Source organism: Meriones unguiculatus (assembly GCF_030254825.1).
Source record: "Meriones unguiculatus strain TT.TT164.6M chromosome 13 unlocalized genomic scaffold, Bangor_MerUng_6.1 Chr13_unordered_Scaffold_28, whole genome shotgun sequence".
Classification (NCBI taxonomy): domain Eukaryota; kingdom Metazoa; phylum Chordata; class Mammalia; order Rodentia; family Muridae; genus Meriones; species Meriones unguiculatus.
Window position 1 is genome coordinate 4,906,493 of NW_026843644.1, and position 6,555 is coordinate 4,913,047.

General features: G+C 34.9%; 1 pseudogene; it reads right to left on the reverse strand.

Annotated features, from left to right (window-relative positions):
- Positions 1-578: 578 nt before the first annotated feature.
- Positions 579-5,142, reverse strand: LOC132650686 (vomeronasal type-2 receptor 116-like; annotated as a pseudogene).
- Between the last annotated feature and the right edge of the window lie 1,413 nt (positions 5,143-6,555).

Here is a 6,555-nt window from a genome sequence, read left to right on the forward strand (position 1 = left end):
AATAGCAATGAAGGTGACTGAGCAAGTATTTCTAGAGTGGGGTGCAGAATCTAGGAAAGGAGAGCAGGGCCAGGTAGTAGATTTATTTTTTTTCTTTTAGAAAATTCTCTACTCTGATTTTTGGAATGGCTGAACTGTTTAAAAGACCCTCCCCTTTTCCAGAGATCTATTTTCATGCCTGTTCTATAGAAGAATCTCAAATACCACCAAAAGCCCTGTTATACTCCCCAAAATAAGAAATAAAACAAGTATTTAGTTCATGCACTGTTTATCTAAATTACTATCATGTAATTACATTTTTAATATTGTCCACAAATTAATAAGTAACATGAATATCTTACTAAAATTATTTCAGCAGCAGCTTCTATTCTGAAATAGAATGTCTGTGATTGTGAGACAAAGTGAGGAGCTCTTATTTTTGTTTAAATATACATTTCAGAAAAAGGTTACTTAAAAGTATGTAAATAATTTAATTTTAGTATACTAATGGGTTTATTAGAAAACTAATACATCAAAACGATCAATTTGTATTTGCTATTTTTTCTTTTTAATACATCTCAAGAGTTCATATCAGGTCTTAAGAGAATAATGTAGCACTTAGGGAAAAAGATGCATCCCAGAAGTCCTGCACTGGAGGCCAAGATGGAGAAGACTTCCACAGCCACCATGGCTTTGCCCTTGGTGCTCTGGTAGACAGGGATGAAGGTGACCCAGACACTTCAGAACACCAGCATGCTGAATGTCAGGAACTTGGCCTCATTGAATGTGTCAGGCAGGTTCCTCACCAGAAAAGCCACAGTGAAACTGCCTAGGGCCAGGGACCCTAAGTAGGCCAGCACACAGTAGAAAACAGTTACTGAGCCCTTGTTGCATAAAATGATGACTTGAGCATTTTCAGAGTGTGCATCTGTGTCAATATAGGGAGGTGAGGTTCCCAGCCAGACTCCACAGAGAATAAGTTGGATCAGGACACAGATGGGAATGACTGCATTATAGACACCTGAGACAAAGAATCTTCTCATTGTTCTCCCTGGTTTCATGACTCTAAAGGCCAGAATTACAGTTATAGTTTTTGCCAAAACGGTGGAAATAGCCAAGGTAAACACAAGTCCAAATGTTATTTGTTGCAGTATGCAGGAGGTTGTGTTTGGAGGGCCAATGAAGAAAAAAGAGCAGAGGAAACAGAGGAGGATGGAAATGAGCAGGATGTAGCTGAGAGTCCGGTTATTGGCCTTAACAATGGGTGATTCTCGGTGTTTAAGAAAGATCCCCAAAACTGCAGTTGTGCTGACAGAGAAGCATAGAGCTGTGCAGGCTAGAGCCATGCCCAGAGGATCTTCAAAGGACAAGAAGGTCAATCTCTTGGGCAGGCAATAGTTTCTCTCAGGGTTTGGGTACTCTTGACTAGAGCAAGGGATACACACCTGCTGATCTGAGGGGAGGAAGTGAATCAACATTTAAGCTTTTACAATTATTTAGTCATTGCACATTTAATTCATGAGAGTGCTTTCCATTGATAAGTGTAGCCTGGCATATTCTGCTTTCTGATACTGCCAAGGAAGGAAATCTTTATAATTCCCATTTTTACTCTTTATCTTCTTTAATTAACAATAAACTTTCTGCTGAAGAATTTATCAATTTCTCTAGGGCAGTGAAATATATATTACTCATATTCAGATGCAGTAACACTGTCAAGCAATCCTTCAAATGCTTTTTTATATACTGTGAGTTTCTAAGTATGTATACAATACAAAGTACTTGGATCACTTCCATGTATAAAAATATACTTCATTAATTCCACCATTGTGCCATTGTGGGTTCTTCTCAATTTTCTTGTTACTCACAGTATTAATGGATATTTGTTACCCCACTTCTATATAATTTTTCTAAGGTAACATGGGAATAAGTTATATCTGACCTCCATAGACTATGGAGCAATTCTGATTTGGCAGTAAATATACAACACTTGCATCAACAAAGAGCAGCTATCTGCTCAGATCAACTAGTACCTATCTCAGATGTGGAAGTTGCAAATAAATTTCTATAGTCTTTGACATCCTTTGACTCAGGACAGGACTCTTAATATTTCATTATTAATTCCAAAATAATCCTGGGAATTGTTCTAATTTTCAGTCTTGTTCTTTCAGTAATATTCTGAAGACTGAAAAATGACCTACATGTCATATAATAGTGCCATAAATCTATAAATATTAAATCAAAAAGGGAGAATGACACAGCCATATTCACTGAAATTGTTGAGAGTCATGAAGCCAGCACAGTTGCTTGACACAATCCCAGATTGTTAGGATCACTGTTATTCTATATCTAACTCTTTTTCCATGTGTTGTATTACAGGGGACTTTCTGCAATATGATTCAATTTCTGTTTGTTTGTTTGTTTGTTTTTCCTACACAAGAGTTATGTTTGAGTCTTTTTTATGAAAAGCCTAAACTTAACTATATCTGTCCACTGTTTGGAAATCTTCTATAGGCCCTGGAGATCATTAAGCACAGACAAACAGATAGAGAGATGAGGCCATCATTTCAGGAGTTTTCTTGGGCTATATGCCCCTAAACAGTATATTGGTGCAGGGTAAACAAAGACAATATGCAAACCCTGAGAAGCCAAGAGATTTGTGTTAAAATTTATATTTCTTTTATTATAGGCTGAGAACTCCCTGTAAATGTTGTTTAAAGATATGAGGCAATGGAGCATACATTCCTGATGAAATAAAATTTAATAAATAAGAATTGACTAAAATAGACTAAATCTAATTTATAGCATAGATGATGATACATTTAGTAAAAGGAGTTGTTTATTATTTTCTATACATAAAAGACAAGTTCATGTATTTTCTGTATCTCTGGACTGCAATCAGACTGCAATCATTCTGTAAACACTGCCAGCCTAAAAGCAGGCTGTAATATAGTAAATGCGTTTTCTTTTAAGGAGACATCCTTTGGATTCCTTAAAGTAGAGTTATTGAGCTAACAATAATATCTGTTCCTTTTGTATTTTTTAAATTGCAACTGAACTTGTAACCCTGGATATGTAATTGAAAAAAATCATACACCCACTCTGAATCACTTGTGTAATCATTAGTCTGTGTTTGTACTGTGAAACTTGTATAGAGAAGTGCCTTGTGAGGACATCCTTTGTTAGAGCATCTGTAAGATATCTTAAGAGAACATCCTTATGGTATCTTGCAGGTACAATATTTAACCCATGAAAGCACTCTTCCTATTTCCTGCAGCAGTAGATTAACCTTCCCCCTTTCCTGCCTTCTCCCTATATAAGTTGGGTAAAAATTTTTAATAAACAGAAGCCTTGATCAGATGAACAGACTTGGCTTTCATTTCTTGCTTCTCTTGTTCCTTTTCCCCCCATTCCTTCCAATCTATCCACCTTAGGAACCCCATTGAAGCCCTGAGGGTCAGGGCAATCAAAGAAATAAAGTAATCAAAGATTTTCTATAATTCAATGAAAATGAAGACACAACATGCCCAAACTTATGGGACACAATGAAAGCAGTGCTTACAAGAAAGTTGATAGCACTCGGTGCTTCTTAAGGAAATTTGAGACATCTCATACAAGCAATCTAAGGTCACACCTGAAAGACCTAGAAACAAAACAACAAAAAAGATATAGACACACTGAAGAGGAGTAGATGGCTGGAAATAATCAAACTCAGTGCTAAAATCAATATACTAAAACCAAAGTGATTAAAAGAGCCAACAAAACCATTTTTTTCCTTCTTTGAGAGAATCAACAGCATAGACAAGCCCTTAAACAAAGTAACAAAAGGCAGAAAGACAGTACTGAAATGAACAAAGTTGAAAATGAAAAGGGGACATAAGGACAGACACAAAGGAAATAAAGAATCTTTAAGTGGTACTTCAAAAGCCTATACTTTACAAAAACTTTATATAGAATGCACAATTTTCTTGATAGATTCCACTTACCAAAGTGAAATCAAGATCAAGTAAATAAATTAAATAGGTCTATCTCCCCTAAGTAAATAAAAAATGATATAGACACACTGAAGAGGAGTAGATGGCTGGAAATAATCAAACTCAGTGCTAAAATCAATATACTAAAACCAAAATGATTCAAAGAGCCAACAAAACCATTTTTTGATTTCTTTGAGAAAATCAACAGCATAGACAAGCCTTATAAAATTGCCTAAGGGTTGGCCTTTTTCAGTTTAATAAATAATAATAGATTCTCATCGTTATAATAATGCTTCTTCCTTATGACTTTTTATTTTTTTAATAAAATTTTTCATTTTTAAAATAACACATTTACCTCACTATACCTCTTTGTTCTTCTTTCCAGACCTTCTCCTGGACCCACCTTATATTTAGTGTCTCTCAAATTCATGGACTCTTTCTCATTAAATGTTGTATTTGTGTCTTTGTCTTTTTATTCATAAATACTAATTGCTCATTCCATGTGATGTTACATGTATATGTTATCACATGGATGACAATAACCTTAAACAGGCAGCCATACTTTCATTTATGAAGACTGGCTTTTTCTGCTATTGTTGGTACTTGAAATGTCAACTTTTAAGTGTTTTAAATGCAGTTCCATTTCTTGTGTATTGAGGAAACAATTACACATCTACTTTTCCCGGAGTTACTTTCAGGCACCGATCATTACATTTGTTTATTACAGAAATATAATTCAATCTTGAACAACTGGATATCTCACATTCAATGGGTAGCCTAAAGCAAGTATCACTGCAAGAGTTGAGATGGCCATTTCATGAACCAAAAGGAAGAATTTTTAAGTAGGTTGATTTTGACACAATAGCAAGAGAACTGCCACTCAAACCTTCACACATCATGTGGAATCAGCAGTGGTTACTAATGGATTCAGGGGTGAGTGAAAGAGACATAGAGAAGAGCACTACATTATGATACCATGGTCACTTCTTAGCTTTCTGATTCTACATTCCCAAGCATGTAAGATATTAACATATAACATATAATATATATGTTTGAGAAAAGATATTATTTTTATACCTGTCTGGTTGGAAATGTGCTGCTCTGGACAAAATACACAAGAAAAACAGCAGATAGGTCTCTCTTCTTGTGGAACTTTCAAGAATCCTGGACCACAGCTCTGTGAACATACAGATTGAGGAATCTGAGGGAAACACAGAAAAACTGGTAGTAATATTGTACATTAATTTAAAATAATTTAGGCTAAATAACTTAAATTCATATATCTTATGGAAATTCTATGGGTTAATGAGGAAATCAGAGTGTCTAATACAAGAGTGTAGAATGGAAATTTGAAGTTAGCACACTTTCCAATGCTAAATGTTCAACATCCTTTTATGGTGACTAATCTGTGACTCACTTCTTCCTAGCCTTTGTGAAATGTGTACAATGTCCATATATTTTCTCCTGTGAGGCAGCAAGCCAGAACTCATTTTTCATATGAATTATCAAACAGTTGGATTGTCAGACAGAAACCCAGTCCATCTTTCCTCATCTATTTCTACCTTTACATTTCCAATCATGTAGTAATACCCATGCACTCTGATTCAGCTGCAAAAGGAAGTTTACTTTTCTCATGAAAGATGGTTTGGCCATTGGTGAATTATGATCTATTACTGTGACTTTTACCTTTAATTCCCAATGCTAGGAATACTTCTTTCTTTTTAAATATTAGTTACACTGTTACATAGGATTTTCACCAGTTGCACATTAGTTAATCACATTAACTACTAAACTAGCACAACTTTAGTTTGTTATATGTTAAAAATTGTGTAGGACAGGAACAAACATTTCTATCTATTCTTAGACCTCTTTTTTGCCTTTATTTGGATTCATTTTCTATCTCATAAATTTTAATATATTAACAGGAATATCCTTCTGGATAACTGGCTCAGCAGTTAAGAGCTCATACTTTTCTTGCAGAGAAATATAAGTTCAGTTCCTGGCACACATATCTGGCAGCTCATATACATTTGTTACAGAAAAGTGTTCTATCAAAATCCATAGTTTATTTTCTGTTCACGCTAATTCACAAATGTGCAAAATTATTGAGATGCTTGAGTATGAGTTGTATAAATGGAAGGACGCTTGAGCATGATCATCCATGTATAATAAATATGTCAAAATGTACATACATTTGTATGCATGTGTATGTACACATAAACCACACACCTACACACCTATATAACCATGAACACTCATTCATTAACTGCAGCATGAATGAACACACATTTAAATTTACTTCATCTAATTGAATCTGCAGGAAGTAGTTAAGTAGTGGTTTATTTCTGAAAATAATCAAATTGGACTGAAGAGATGATTTAGCATTTAACATTCTTGTCACATGATCATGAATACCTGAACTGATCATCCTGAAGGGATTGAAAGAAAAGTTGGGTGTAGAATATATTCCTGTAATAGAAATTTTGTGGTCATGAAGACAGTGAGAAATTCAAGGATATGCTTTCCACTGAATACAGCAAGACCATAAGCATAGGTTTCAGAGAGATAACCGGTTTAAAAATAAAAGGGAGAGCAACAGAGGAAG